Source organism: Ursus maritimus, unplaced genomic scaffold (assembly GCF_017311325.1).
Source record: "Ursus maritimus isolate PB19 unplaced genomic scaffold, ASM1731132v1 scaffold_16, whole genome shotgun sequence".
NCBI lineage: Eukaryota > Metazoa > Chordata > Mammalia > Carnivora > Ursidae > Ursus > Ursus maritimus.
Window position 1 is genome coordinate 32,090,886 of NW_024424008.1, and position 16,847 is coordinate 32,107,732.

The following is a 16,847-nucleotide window of genomic DNA, read 5'->3' on the forward strand; positions in this document are numbered from 1 at the left end:
AACTGTTTTCCAAAATGGCTAGATCATTTTATATTCCCACCGTCAATCTATAAGGGTTCCGAAATCTCCACATTCTTACCAATAATTTTTATTGTCCACCTTTTTGATTATAGTTATCCTAGTGGATATGAAGCAGTATGAATCTCACTGAGATTTTGACTTCCATTTCTGTGATGATTAATAATGTTGAGAATATCTTTATATGTTGTTGACTATTTGTATATCTTCTATAGAGAAATGTTTATTTAAATCCTTTGCTCATTTTTAATTAGGTTATTTTTCATTTTGTTGTTGAATTATAATTGTTCATTATATATCTGAATATTAGGCCTTATCAGATAGATGACTCCCAAACACTTCCTTCCATTCTTTTGGTTGTCTGTTATTTTATGGTAGAGTACTTTGAAAAACAAGTTTTTAGCTTTAATGAAATCTACTTTATCTATTTATCTTATGCTTTTATGTCATATGTTATGCTAGTACTTTAGGTATTATATCTAAGAAACCATTGGCAATCCAAAGTCATAAAGATTTATAACTATGTATTCTTCTAACTTGATCTCTTTTGATTTAGAATCCCTGGTGAAAAGCATGATGTCTGGAATCTAGTAAGATTCTCAGAACAATGGTGGTCGAATTAGTGACAGGATGTATCAGAATGCCTGGCTGGTTTGCAGTATTTTAGTATTTCTGCACTTCCATCTACCATTTGGCATTGTTTGCAGTGTAGGCAGTGTTTCAAGTTTCTTAGATGCGTGGTCATTGAAATCAGTAAGTCTTATGATATTCTCCCTGCAAACTTGATATTGAGGCAAGGAGGCCACTATATGCTCCGTTTGATAGATGATAAAACTGAGAACCAGAGATTAAGAGTTACTCAAGGTTATTCGACTGGTGACAGAGCTCTATTGTTTCTTCAGGACTTTCTTATTCAGTTCAAATGTGTAGCCTCATTTTTCTAGGCTTAGCAGTCACCATGGTTTCTTGGCTATTTTTTCTTCAGTCACACTTTTATGACTGTCCCTGAGACTTCTGAATGAATACCTAGCCCTATGTGCATTGAGTACACTGAAACTGACAAATATTAAAACAAATAATCCCCAAAGCATTTCTGTCCTCATTCTCATGCTCTCTTCTCTGTCTTTGGTAATATTTGCTTCATTCTTTTTCTCTTCATGGACAAACTTGACTTAAGACCTGCAAAGCTTGTTCTCTGAGCACCATCAGTATTCTGTTGCCTGCACCACACAATTCACCATTCAATTATTATATGTGATGCCCTAGATTGTTATTCAGTTATTTTGAATTTGTAGTTCTTTGCTACTTAATTTAATTGTAAGGTTCTTGAGCACAGAGATTATATTTTATGTGTTTCTTACAACTTTCCACAGTAGCAGGCAAAATTTTTCCATTCTTCTGAGATTTCTACTTTATTTGTTTTATACTTCCATCCTGTTTCTCTGTGCATTACTAAATTTTGTTCAGTTTATCCACCACCTTCCCCAGGAAACCTTTGCCACATGCTACCTTCTTCTTCTGATTGTACATGACTGCTGATTTGAAAAGCTCATGTGTCATTTATTTCACACTTCCGTGTGTCAAAGATATTGATGGTCATGTCTTATTTCTCTTACTACTCCTACTAAATTGTAAGGTTCTTGAGAGGAGCCATTATTTATTATACAATTTTATGCTTTTCCATTCCTAAGTACGAGATCAGTGACTTGCTCATACAGGGGCTCAAAACAAATATGTGCTTTCTGAGGATCCTTAAAATTATGGGAAATGGATAGGATTTGGAATCATAAGACCTAAGTTGAATTTCCATCTTTGCCATTGTGTTATCCCCAGCAAGTTACAATGGACCTCAGTTTCTTCATCTGCAACAAACCCTAGCTCATCAGAGTTGGGAGGTTTGAGTTACAAAACACATAAGAAAGCATAATGCAGTTTATTACTAGTAGTGATGGTTGTTCTTATCACCATTCTGAAATAACAGACAAGACTTGACTTGTCACCAATAAGCACATATTGCTTTGAAGCGTCTGGTCCCTACCTACAAAGTCAGTACCAGATGCCGAAAAAAAAGAAAAGAAAGAAAACAATTTCAGGAGGTTCCCAGGCATAGGGTTCAGTGCTCAAGCATGTGCGTTTTGATGCTAGACAGTTTGCTTTTTCTGTAGACCATTTCTAGGCTTAACTGGGTCTGTGCCTTTTTATATATTCAATTTGCAAGTCTGCCACTTACTTAATTATTCTGTTGTTGACCAATATAGCACAGCAACTGAGAAGGAGAATGTGTCCATATGCAATACAGTTTCCACTCACTGTTGGTGCTCAGTGAATGTTAATATTAGATACTTGAAATAGAATGGTTTCTATTGTAAAGAGAAAAATTTTAACAGAAGTCAGCCATTCTCTCTTCTTGTTAACATAACAGACACCATTATTAAAGAATTGCTACAAAAATGAGTTCACTGCCTTCAATGTTCTCTGTGAAGAGAGAGTGCACTTTAAAATGTTGGATGGTGGGGGCGCCTGGGTGGCACAGCGGTTAAGCATCTGCCTTCGGCTCAGGGCGTGATCCCAGCATTATGGGATTGAGCCCCACATCAGGCTCCTCCACTAGGAGCCTGCTTCTTCCTCTCCCACTCCCCCTGTTTGTGTTCCCTCTCTCGCTGGCTGTCTCTATCTCTGTCAAATGAATAAATAAATAAAATCTTTAAAAAAAAATAAAATAAAATGTTGGATGGTGTACTCAGCACAGAGCTACGTTGACAATGTTAAGGAACCAATTTCCCCTCAGTTCATCATCCATATTAAAAATGAAACTAATAGGTGCCCAGAACTCTCCTAGGAGCTTAAGGGCAAGCCTCGTAATTGATCTTCCATTGAGCACCTATCTAAGAATAGAGAACCAAATTGGATTTCATTATTATTATTTTTTAAGCCAGTAAATGAGAGTGGAATGGAGCCAGGGTGAACCTATCAGCCATTGTGTGGTAAATGACTTTTTTCCTAGGCTGTGCCTCCAGGATGTTCTTTCTGTGGTCCTCATGGGTGATCACCGTAGATCCCTTTGAGCTTCTTTATATACTTCCATGTCTAGGGTCTTTCACTGAAGTATAGGAGAGGGACAGACATATAATGATCAGAAGTATATCAAAGATGCTTCACTTAAACAGGAAATCAAGTGAGTGGAGTTAGTTCTAACATTACAATGTCCCAAACAGATAATCTGGCAGATGAATTTGACAAAACACAATGATATATTTATATATGTCAGGTGTACAGTAAGAATTAAGAAGCCTACTTCTTTTTTTTTTTAAAGATTTTATTTATTTATTTGACAGAGGCAGCCAGTGAGAGAGAGAACACAAGCAGGGGGAGTGGGAGAGGAAGAAGCAGGCTCCTAGCGGAGGAGCCTGATGTGGGGCTCGATCCCATAACGCCGGGATCACGCCCTGAGCCGAAGGCAGACGCTTAACGACTGCGCCACCCAGGCGCCCCAAGAAGCCTACTTCTAAGTGATTATTTTGAAGACTCCAGGTCCAATCTAGAATATTCTGAGAGCTACCAGAGTTAAATGAAATTTGCTGTAGTAGGGAATATGACATTCATTCTTTCAGGCCTTCATTCACAAGCATTTCTAAAGTATCTGCTAGGTACCAGGTACTTGGGCTACAGACATGATGCTCTCCCTTTATAAAAGAATTCACAGCCGCTGGTTAACAAGCAAAAAAAAAAAAAGTCTCTATCCTCAAGAGAATTACAATTCTCGAATTGTAGGGCGGAATACAAACGGAAAAATATGAGAGAGAGAGAATAAATGATATATTTTGAAGGGTGACTAGAAAAACAAAAAGTTTCTTAATGTTTTTGGTACAAAGATCTCTTTGAGTTTCTAATAAAATATAAGGTTAATTACATCTACTAGAAAATAGCACATATAACGTTTACACATACATATTTGAATACAGGAGTGCCTGGGTGGCTCAGTTGGTTATGCGTCTGCTTTTGGCTCTGGTTGTGATCCCAGGGTCCTGAAATGGAGCCCTACATCAGGCTCCCTGCTCAGCGGGAAGCCTGTTTCTTCCTATCCCTCTGTCTGCCACTCCCCCTGCTTGTGCTCTCTCTCTTTCTGTCAAATAAATAAATAAAATCTTAAAAACAATTTGAATATACTTTCAGGCAAACTTTTAAATTCTTTGGTGAAACCAAAATTAGGAGCTCATATAAGAGGTGTCAGTATAGAAAAGAATATAGTTTAGTGTATATATAGTATAGAATACTTTCTTCAAGGCAGGCTCTGTAGGTGAATAAGGACTTGAATGAAGGGAGGGAGAGAAAGCACAAAATGAGATAATATGTATCTTGGTGAAATTCTAAGAGGAGTATTATATTACTAACAAAAGAAGATGATTTGATGGGGTAGAGGATGTGGAGACAGGGATTCTGGCGGGTCAACCTGCTTAAACAAAAGCATAGAGCTGGGGGATAAGCTTGGTGTGTCTACTAATTTTCTTTCCTCAACTGGAGGCTTATGCTGGGAAGTATTGAGGTGCAAGGTTGATGGGTAGTAAGAGGTGAATTTGAGAGCCATTGGTGGCCTTTGAACAGGGACTCATTACAGAATTTCAAAAAAACCCAAAGTTGTAGGAGATATTTGAGCTGATTGGATCCAACCTCCTGGCATACAAATATCTCTGGCAAGTGGTCATTTACTCTATGCTTGAGTGAACACATTAGTGGGGTATCACAATGTAATATGCAAAGTGTTCCACTGTTGAATGGCTTTAAAGGATAAAAATTACTTCATCATATCAAGATTAATTTTTTTTTCAAGTTTCACCTCCCCATTCCATTTGGATCGTCATGATTTTGTTCTCTGAAATACAAAGTAGAACTAATTCCTTTTTCACTTGATAGTCTTTCAAGTGATTAAAAGTAACTATTATATCCCCTTTAAATCTTTTCCTTAAGAACTATACATCTTCAGACTTCAATCTGATAAATATGATATTTTAAGAAGATTAAATGGGCAAATTTGTAGGATGGATTGGAGCAGGAGGAAAAAAAACCTAAAATTGGGGAGACTAGTTAGAATGGTATTGTAATAATGATGGTTAGGAAGAGCTAGAAAGAAAATGACGAATAAAGTGAAGTTTTGTATGGAAGAATTATAGTACTGGATGACAAATGGCTATAGGGGATGAAGGAGGGATGTGGTCCAAAAGTATCTCAAAGAATTCTGGCCTGGGACTGGAAGAATAATTATTATAGCCATCAGTTTTCAGGGGTTAGGTTTGGTGTCTTTCTACTCAATGGGAGGCGTTGTGGAGCAATGGTTAAAAGCATGAGCTCTAGAGCAGGATGAGTAGCAGGTTCCAGTTCTGGATTCATACATACGTGTGTGACATCGGGCAAATTACTCGACATATTTGTATCTTGATTTCATCATCTATAAAATGTAAATATTATGATATATATATGTATATATTAAGATTATAGCTTGACTGGCAGAGAAGAAGCCCTAAATAGCAATAAGTTGTTAATGCTTTGTTGTTTTGATTGGAGATGGGTGAAGTGCAAGTCAAGAACTTTATTTTTTATTTTTATTTATTTTATTTATTCACTTGAGAGAGAGAGTGAGCACAAGTAGGGCGGGGGGGGGGGCAGAGGGAGAGGGAGAAGCAGACTTGCCACTGAGCAGGGAGACTTACGCAGGGCTTGAAGGAAGGACATGAGGATCATGACCTCAGCCCAAGGCAGACACTTAACCAACTGAGCCACGCAGGTGCCCCCAGTCAAGAACTTGAAAACAAACTATCTGGGGAGGGAACAATCAGGACCTGTACTCAGGTCATCCTGTTAGGGTAGGAATAGACACCACCAACTGAAATGAGGTTAGAATACACAGGAGAGAGGAGTTGGTTCCAAGGTCAGAAGTACTGGAGGTCAGACTATGGAAATACAGGAAACTTGCCATTTTTTCAAGACACATGGCAGAAACACAACAGGTTTTTAAAAGGCACTTCTCAAGTGCAGACAAGTAGGCTCTACATTTTAAATTCTTGTTTCCCTGTGCACTGTTTTTCTTCACCTAACCCTGGCTCATGGGTTAATCCTTATATATACAGATTACCTATTTCTCCAGGATGAGGAGGCTAAGAAGGTCACCTGGTTGGGGATGTCATACTCCAGGCTATGGGCAAACATGCAAGTAGAGGTGTTTTATGAGCAGTTAGAACTCAGCTGGAGATGTAGCTGGTGGCAAATAAAGGTCAGTTTATAGGTGTTGGTGGATGCTTAGTTTATAGGTGTTGGTGGTTAAGCTCAGTATGTATTAATGTGTTCAGATATCGACATCTCCCAGGGATTCTCTCTGTTTTGGTGTCTGCCCATCCTGAAAGAATCTTTTCCCATCTTTAGAAATTATAAGATGATTGATTCATAACCAAAGTTGATAAAGTACATGCAAGTTTTGACAGAGTAATACAGATAGTTTTGATCAGGGGCAAGTCAATTACCTTTCTGAGCTTGTTTCTTCATTTGTAAAAGGTGAATTAATTACACTTACTTTGAACAGTTGTTGGAAGAATCACATGAGATGGCATTTATACAGTTTCCTTGCATAGCACCTGGCACTTGGAGGTCACCAAATAAATGTTAGTTCAAGAGGATGGTGACTGTCATCAGTTATTTATTGAAACCCATCCTGCAAAAAAAAAAAAAAAAAAAAAAAGAGAAATCTATGGCAGAGCAGCTATTTGCTGGGTCTAATTTACTTATTTTTTTAACATGATTTTTATTTAGTTCATCTAATTCTCACCTAAAAGTTTCTGGAAACCAGGCAAATGTCACCAGCGTTTTTTTAACTGCCCTTGGCTCCAAATGCTTGGCCAGAAAAATCATTCCATATGTTTATTCACCTTGAGAAGCTGAGTTTGCTGTATCCAATTTCCCTGTTTACTCTTCCCATGCTAATGTTGCTGAGCATGTACAAATATCATTCTTTATCATTCCAAGTAGGTCTTGGGCTTAATTATGGATTATGAGAAATGAGTTGAATGTTTGAGCACTTTGGAGCCTGGTGAGACCGATTTGTTCAGAATGGTTAAAAACATTTCATTCCTTTGAAAAAAAAAAAAAAAACCTGGTGCAGCTCACTTGTGATTCATGAAGGATGAAGTGTGGCTGAAGTCAAATGATGGGTCCCAGACCTCGCTCACTCAAATTGATTCATTAGGACCTGTGTCAACTTCCCCCAAGAGGCACACATGCACTCAGATGCTCGGCGGATCGAGAGGACATATGTGACCTTCCAGGAGGAGAAGTCAGCATGGAGCACTCCTCCAAGTCAGCTGAGGAGTGATGAAGTTGTGTGAGTTGATTAGCAGCCATTTCCTGGCTGCGTCTTCCTGTGCACCCCAGAGGCGGTGCTTGTTCGGAGCATCTCTGCCCTACAGGGGCATTATGGCCATGTGGGAAAGTTGCACTTTGCATATAATTAAAAATAAACTGGCTTAAGTTAATATCTAGCCTCCTTCCTGAATGGAGGAACTGAGGAAAGCCAAGGAGATAGGGAAAATATGCAAGCATTTAAAGAAAACCAAATTTATGAATTAATTATATGAATGCCAAATTTATAGGGGCGCCTGGGTGGCACAGCGGTTAAGCGTCTGCCTTCAGCTCAGGGCGTGATCCCGGCGTTATGGGATCGAGCCCCACATCAGGCTCCTCCGCTATGAGCCTGCTTCTTCCTCTCCCACTCCCCCTGCTTGTGTTCCCTCTCTTGCTGGCTGTCTCTATCTCTGTCAAATAAATAAATAAAATCTTAAAAAAAAAAAGAATGCCAAATTTATAAAATAAGAGGTTACACATTCCAGTGGGACAAATGGTACTTCTAATTAGAGCGAGTGAAAGTTCAAATTCACTCATTCGTTTTTTCAGTCTTTCATGCATCAAATATTCCTTGAGCTCTTTTCTGTACTAAGTACTGTGCTAGCCACAGAGGATTAAATGATGAACAAGACACGGACATTACCAGGCTTCAAAAGGCTCACAGTCTAGTGTGAGAGACGGACTGGTGGACAAAGGATTGCAACCCAGGGTGGAGGATGCTGTGACAGAGGGGAGCACAGGGTCATGGAGTACTGGAGATCGGTGTGTGTGTGTGTGTTTGTGTGTGGCTGGGAGGAGTTCAGTCGTTCGGACAAAGAGTAAAGAGAAAGGCAGCTGATGAAGGGACACAAAGGACTTTCAGGTACAAAAGCAGGCTGTGTAAGGGCTCATGGTATAATGGGGAAACTGCCAGAGGGTGCTGGAGGAGGCAGAGGCTAGTGGCTTTGTTTGAAGTTTTCCTTGTTAAACTCTTTAGCCAAAGATAGTTTTCAGTTATGGTGCCAGTTGCCCTCAGAAGCTTTCTCCAAATCAGCTAAACCAAGCAGAAGTCATATAAGAACCCTGAGACTTCTGTTATCATCAACGATGAATCCAGATAATCTAAAATCCTGAAGTCCTTTCTGTCTCAGTAAATACATGTTTTACTAGATCAGAATCAATGCTTCCTCTCCGTGTTTTATTCCCACGCAGTCATCAGCAACCTTGCTCCTCAATGATGATGTCTGGGGGATGATACAGAAACCTGGTGAAACCAGGGATGATCAATAGTTCTTGCTAAACCAAAGGATAGCCTTGATTAGAAACTAATGCTGATGCTTTGTACCTGCTTTTGGCTCTAGCTTCTGAGGCTCTAGCTTTTGGCCATGTCAGCAATATAGCATAAACAGAAACAGTGCTCAAGACTGAGGTACAGAGTAAGGTTGCTTCCTGCTTTACTGCAGTCCACAGTATCGCTGCAGTGTCTGGGACATGTTTTAGAGCAATTGTGAAAAATGTCAGGTCCATGGACACTGGGGATCAGCTCAGGGAAATAGCGTATATCAAAGGATGAAATCCAAAATTGACATAAAAAGGACATTGGCAGATAGGCGTATGGATAACTTTGCTATTGGCACCTAGAGATAATTGAGGTACTTAACTGTTTTGTTGATCATTCCAGGAATATCTGAGATAGTGTCTGCAGTTGGCCTTACCTGTTAGGAAGGTCATGAACTTGAGAATGGTATGCTGTGGCTTAGGCGGGTCAAAGAGGCCAAAAAAAGATAGTTATGGTCCTCACAGTGTGAGGTTTGTGAACCCTCAGGCTATAAAAATTTTCAAAATATTTTTGTGCATTGATGTAAACTTTTGCTTTAGATCTACACTGCGCAAAATTCACCAGCTTTGACGTATTTAGTGTAAAATGTCATATGGTTTGCTACTTAATTTAAGTGGTTTAATTTAAATAGATACAGCTGAGCCTCATTATGCATGGATTCCATCCTTGAAAATTTGCCTACTGGTTAATTTATTTGTAACCCTAAGACCAATACTTAACGGTGCTTTCATGGTCATTTGCAGACATGTGCCAAGTGATGAAAAATTTGTATATCCTGAAATGCGTGTGCCCAGCTGAGGTCAACAAGGCATCTCTCTGTCTCAGCTCTCATACTGTAAATAAGTGTCATTTTTATCATATGTTTAGTGCCACTTTATTTATTTATTTATTTATTTATTTATTTATTTTTTGCTTTTTGTTTGTCCTCTTTAAAATGGCCCCCAAGCATAATACTATAGTGCTGTGTAGTCTTCCTGAATTCAAGAAGGCTGTGTTGTGCCTTATGGAGAAAATACCTATGTTAGATAAACTTCCTTCTGGCATGAGTTTTACAGCCACTGGCTCTGAGTTCACTGTTACTGAATTTACAATAATATCAAATAACGTAAGTTTAAACAGAAATACAAATGAAACAAGGTTATATATTGATTGGTTGATGAAAATATTTTAACCAGAGGCTCACAGGAACCTAATCTTGTATTTCCCTTTAGATCAATGGCTCAGTATTCGCTAATTTAGTGTTTGCAGTGACTTTATGGAACACATTTATATCAAGTGTCATGAATTGACTGTACATGCACAAAAATATGTTTGTGTACATGTATGTATACATGCACACACATACACATGTACACGAACATACTCATATGTAAATACACAAAACCAAAGCCCAGTGAGCACAAATGTAGTGTTAGCAGCTAGTGGCTCTAGATACTGGATATGTGAGTTTTCATTTTTCTATACTTGCAAAAAATATTTTGATTTAGTTTGGGAAACTTTTTTAAAGAAGTTGAGGACAAAAGATGTCATTTTGAGAGATTTTATGATGGATGTAAACTTTGGGAGATGAAGAATTTCACAAGTTCCCAGAAGTACAGGAATGGAGGTCTTGTGAGATCTCAGTGATGAGCTGATTCAGTGATCTGGACCCAGAACTACCTTTACCTCTTCGTGTAATCTTGGGCAGGTCAGCTGCCTCTCTGGACCCTGACTTTCTCAAAGATGAGAGATTAAATTGTTTCTGGAATCTCCTCAAGCTCCACTATTCCGTCATGTTAAGTGAGCCCCAGACAGGTTAAAGTACCAGTATAATATAGATACTTAATAAAGAGTTAGTCACAGGATCCAGTGCACTGCCAATTATGTGATGCTAAAGTATGGGGTTAAAAACAAAGTGCCTGTTAAAATGGAAGAGCAGTAACTCGATTGGCAAATACTCAGGGAATGGAATTCCCCTGTACAAAGTCAGGCATATTAAAAAAAACCTTCAGATAATATAGGAAGCATCTAATGACAAGATTACCTTGTCACTTGAACAGTTCCCATTTGTTTCCATTTCGGTTTAAGTCAAAAAGGACTTATATTATTCATTTGGAAAAAATTGTCTTATATCCATAGCCTTTTCTTTAAATGTCTTGAAGGCACCATTGTGCAATAGAAAGAACACAGGGTTTGGAATATATGAAGGCTGAACTCAAATTCTGATTTCTCCCACTTCCTATTTCTGTGATTTTGGCAGAATTATGTGTCCTCTTTATCTGTAAAAATGCTGATAATATTTTCTCTGCAAGGAGAAGTTTATATGAAATAATTTTATAAAAATGGCACAAGAGGTATTCAAAACTGTTTTCCTTTTTCAGCCCATAATTAACAAAATTTTTTTCTAGAAAGACTTATAATGGGGGTACCTGTGCGGCTCAGTCAGTTGAGCATCTGACTCTTGGTTATGGCTCAGGTTGTGATCTCAGGGTCGTGAGATTGGGCCTGGTCAGGCTCCGGCTCCGCGCTCAGTGAAGAGTCTGTTTAAGATTCTCTCTCCCTCTGCCTCTGCCCCTCTGTGATCACTCGCACAAACAAATAAATTAATTAATTAAAAAAAAGACTTATAATGCACTAGTTAAGAGCACAGTCTTTGGGTGCCTGGGTGACTCAGTCCATTGAGTGTCTGACTCTTGGTTTCGGCTCAGGTCATGATCTCAGGGTCCTGAGATCAAGCCCTGTGTTGAGCTCTGTGCTCAGTGGGGAGTCTGCCTGAAGATTCTCTCCCTTTTCCCCACTCTCTCTCACTTTCTCTCTCTCTCTCACTCTCTCTCTAAAATGAATAAGTAAATAAATAAATCTTAAAAAAAAAAAAAAAGCACAGTCTTTGGAGCCAGACTACCTGAGTTCAAATCCTTGCCCTGCTGTTTATCAGCTGGCTTCTTAGAGCGAGTTATTTAACCTCTTTGTGCCTCATTTTCTTTGTAAAATAGGGGTAATAATAATAGTACTTACCTCATAGAGATACTATACGCATTGAATTGTTAATAATTACACAGTATTTAGAACAGTGGGAGGCATATTAGTATTTGTTTTTATTACTTCTAAGAATGGTAAGAAATCCTATCTATGCTAATAAAGGAAGCAAAATTTTAGAGTAATAAGGAGTCCCGAATTGTATAAGGCTGTACATGAAGCTGACAGTAAAGGTAGACTTGATTTTGTACTTTTACACTGATAGGAGGAAGGAATAATCTTTAGTCACTGATTGCTTAATCGAATTTTACTGTACTGCAGTGTAAAGATTATATTTTAAAACCTTTATCCTTAATTTCAACTGCTGGAATGTATACTTAGTTCTTCCTTAGTACATCTTCTCCTAGAGTTGTTGAAATGCGTACTTTTAAAAATAATAATGGCTGCTTTTGTTGAGCAGTTCCTAGGTGTGAGGTCTGAGATTTAACTCTACTTGTTAGTCTGTTTTAATGGATGCTGAGAAGACACAAGGCTGCTGGGTAAGAGACAACGAACTTTTTATTACTCGTGGTACAGCAAGCATCATGAACATCAGCAGGTGGGGCAGTTCTTCTTGCCCTCCCCCTGTCCCTCGAGTCCCACCAGGGCATTGTGATAAGGACCCACATGGATGCTGTGAATATATTCAGATTTCATTGTGGCCAAGGACCATCAAATTTGGGGAATTCACCATCTTGTAGCTAAAAGTAAACAGTGTGCTCTTAATCCCAGAGGGAGACTGTTTTCATCCTTCATGGTTGCTCACTGCAAAACAATTCTGAGAAATGCTTAAGAGCATTCAGATTTTGCCTTCTTAGTACGACCAGCTCATGGCAGGTTGCCTCTCCCAACATTGGATTCTAGGACCAATGCCAAACACCTTAATTGGGGCATTTTTTACTGGTAGATCACTCTATAGCTAATATTCCATGTACATTTTACTCCCTATGGCTTCTTAAGGTTTCATGGAGAATTTAGCATGGTTGCCTCTGGGCAGTATTACAAATTGGGTACATTTTGTTTGTGCGCCCCATATTCCCATGGAAATCACTTTTCCTTAAGCATTCTCCTGCACTCAGGGCTTACACTGTTAATGGTTCTAACCTGATCTTTAACTGCCTTCTTGGTTTACCCTCATGCCATGTTCCAGTCCATTGCTTTCTGCCTCTTTGCTCTGAAACAAGACTTACCTATTCTGCAGTCAATCTCTTAGAGTCCTTCTGTCTTATAAGACTGAGACATAAAATTGGCATTAAAATATGCTAATAGAAGGGTGTAGATGGGTGACTCACCAGAGAAAATATAATTTTATTTTAAGAGAGACCTTTTGAAGACAAGCTGCTTTAATCTAAAGAATAACTTAAATGGTGGAAATTTGGAATTTTAAGAATATATATACGGCTCTGTATGCTTCCTTTGTACGTGGTCAGCCCTGGGTCTGAGGGATAAATTTAGTTTTGATTTTACATGAAGCATTGATTTCATGTTCTCTGAACAGGAAAAAGAATATTTCGAGGTAGGGATTTAAATGCCATTTTCTTTTCACTCCCTATCGTCCACAGGTTTATGAGATATAGTTTTTGATCTTAGTGAAAGCTAAGAGCAGTCATGACTAACTCTTTACAAGTCTATATAATATCAGGAGTTGCTCTCGTACTAATAAGCAAACCATTACCAAACCATACGTTTTAATGGAGGTGCTACCGAGGGACTTCACATTAGAACATGGAAAATGAAGCTGTGCTCAGGCTGCAAAGCAGCCATTCCGTGACCTAACGCTTCTGTTGGCACCTGCATTTTGGGTCTGTAATGTTTTCCTAACTGTGCTTTCAAGACCCAAGTGATTTAAAAAGAAATGACTGTGTTCATAAAAACGGGAAACTGTAAACCAGTAGAAATGTCAGTTTTTATGTTGATATTTACATTTATCCCACGGAGAGACTGAATTGTTTAGTAATATGATTCAATATTTGGGGTCAAATATTTTGGTAACATTTACAGATCAGTAAATTAGACACATTCTATCTTAAATGACCAGAAAGAGCTTAGTTTCCCAATGTGAGGCAAACTTAAATTTTCGGCCGGGAACGTTCCCTGCAGAATTGTTAATTGCCCTGATGCTATAATAGTATTACATTTTAACTACAACTTTGTTAGATTTTCAAGCATCTCAGAGGTTATAAACTAGTCATTAAAATTCATTCCTGTTGGCAATTTGGTCTGCAGGCCTTTACCCGGAAAAGCACACATCTAATATTTATGCGATTTCCATTTTAACACAACTATATGAATTACTTGCGATAGTGTAGCCTTTGTAATGTGCCCCCTTTCTTATCCCTCTCACATGAGCTCCTACTGTATTAACCTGTTAAGGGTGAGTTTCCCTACATTAGAAAACTGGTTTGCCCCCTGTGATTTCTCCTTGCTAGGGCCCATGTGATGAAAGCATGTTGCTCAGCTTGAAAGTGGGGATGCCATTTTTACACTGTCCACATGAAGGAAACTTGTAGGGAAAGACAAAAGCAATGTGTACTTCCTCAAAAATGAATGTCAGATAGAACTCTCATACTATTTATTCCCAGCTCTCTAAAACGTAATGGATCAGGCAGTCCATCAGGGAGCTGGCTTAAAGAAAGTCAGTTTGCCTTCCCAAGACATTGATTTGTCTCTCTCTTCCGGCCCATCTTGGTTTTCTTTCCTTGAGTGTGACTCATTGTGTTTCTACCTGGTCTAATAATTTTATCCTCACTTGTTTCCCCTTGGAGTGGATGTGGTTAACAGCAGGACCCATACATGTGTCCTACTCCCTCTTCTTCCTAAGCATCTCACTCAGAGCCTAGCAGTTAGCAGATGCATCATAATGTGTTATGTGTTAAATTTAAGGATTTAGCTCTAGGCAGGCCTTGACACTTTAATTCTGGTCTATTTGATTAAGTTGGACCCAGTGGAAATAAATATTTATGGATTACCTGTTGGGTAAAGAAACTATTAAATATCATAAAAGCTGAGAAAATGTGATGTGGCCTCATATCAAATTACAAATAGGAGGGTCGGAGATAGGAAAATTAAGAGAAATAAGATGTACCACTTAAAAGTTATAAGCAAAATTAATGAATTTAAAAAGATCACACCCAACTTATATTATATTCATGGAAAATTTGATTTATGACTTCTAAAATGAGGTGGGATACAGGAGAAATCACTTAGACAAGTTTTGGATAAAAAGTTTTTGATCAGGAGAGTGATGTGATGACATGTTAGGAAGGCATGTTATGTTAGGGATGACATGTTAAGGATGGTGTGTTAATCTGGATGCCACGTAAGGATAGATTTGAGGAAGGATGAATTAGAATGCAATGTGGCTAGAAGAGAGGGGAGAGATTAGGAAGCCCTGGTTATAGTTTAAATGCAGATAGAAGATGGTGTCCTAAACTTAATGTTGGCAATTAGGATGCTTAGAATGGAATGATTTCTGAAGATATTGTAGCAGCAGAATTAGCAGGACTTGACAAGGAGGTGAGTTGAATCTGCCTCTGATTTTGAGCCTGCACGACATAGTATAAAGTCTGTGACATTAACAGGAATAGGGAAGGCAGGATGATGAATGCCATAGGGAAGTAAGGGGAGAAAGAGGAGAAAGACAGTGACATTGGATGGCAGTGTTTTTAGGTGTTTAGGACACTGAAATGTCTTGGGTCTGATAAGTAGGGAGCTGTAATAAATTAGGGCAGATGTGGCTAACAAAGAAGATGCCATTAGTCTGATAGACAAGGAATCCTGTTAGTTGCCAGCTCTGTGACCTATACGACTGCCTCTGATTTTCATTTTCCTTGTATAAGTATAAGAGAGAACTGGCTTCATAAAAGAGAGCTTAACAGATGGACGCAACCCAGCAACCATGGCAGGTAGAGAGTGATTTGAAACCTGTTGAGAGATGTTTCACGGGCCAAGGGAATTTGCCCTGGATTCTCTGCTCACTTTGGATCAATGCTATTATGTCACTCTGGTCCCTCCCCAAACTTGAAGATTTGTGATCACTGTGATCATCAAGGCTGCCCAACCTGATGCTCACAGATGCCACCAGGGCCTTCGCTTATGAATCATGAGCACACAGTACATGTGGTGAAAAGGAGGCCTCTATCAGGTGCATGCTGCCAGCTTTCCAGAAGCCTGCTTCCATTAAAAAGAGGTATAAGTGACTCCATCCCTCTTTATCTCCTTTCCACCTTCTGGAAAAAACAAACAAACAAACAAACAAAAAAAAACCTAAAACACCCTTATAATTTTAATGGAGAAGATGAGAGAAACCACAGATTTATTTTTCTTGATTTTGTGAGAAGTTCCTCAGTGTGGCAGTTGAGTCTTCAATTCCCTTTTGAGCACCTACGTCATAACCTAACAATATTTGATTAGGTAGAGTTAGTTTGCCAACATTCAGTTAACCTCAAAACACAGATAGAAAATGGTAAAAATGTTGCTTAGCTGATTCACCTGCATCTGATGAAAAAATTTGACTTTCTGCTTGGAATATTTTCTTATATAGTTAGATATGTATAAGTTTGGTATTTGCAGCTGGGACTATTTCCCTGCTGGTTTTCAGTTCATTTTGTTTCTCATTAACCTTTATAAATATTCTAGTCAGAAATACCCTTTTACTTAGGATACAGTGCTTTCTTAGCCAAAGAATGAAATGATGCTTTAATGTTGCTGTTATTTTTCTCGATCACTAGTCCTGAGAGAACCACAGAGAAAAGCATGCTTGGAAAAGGAGTTTGGGGTTACAAATGCCTGGAATTCCAGCTCTGTGATTTACTTCCAGTGTGATGAAGGCAAATTATTATCCAGCCTTCTTTGGGCTTAGTTTCTTCATTGGCATGATGGCAGTGTTTTTTGTGGAGAGTATTGTGGGATTATCAAGTGAGATAATGGTGACATTTGTCTTAAGATCTTTAAGCGCAAGGCATTCTAGAGTTATGTTCCATGGGTCCAAATCCTGTTTATATCCTGGTCAAGATATTTTACTTCTCTAAATTCCTTTCTTCATCTGTAATATGAGAATTATAATAGCATCTACCTTACAAGCTTCTTGTGATGATAAATGAGCAAACCTGTGAAAAACAGAGTGACTGGA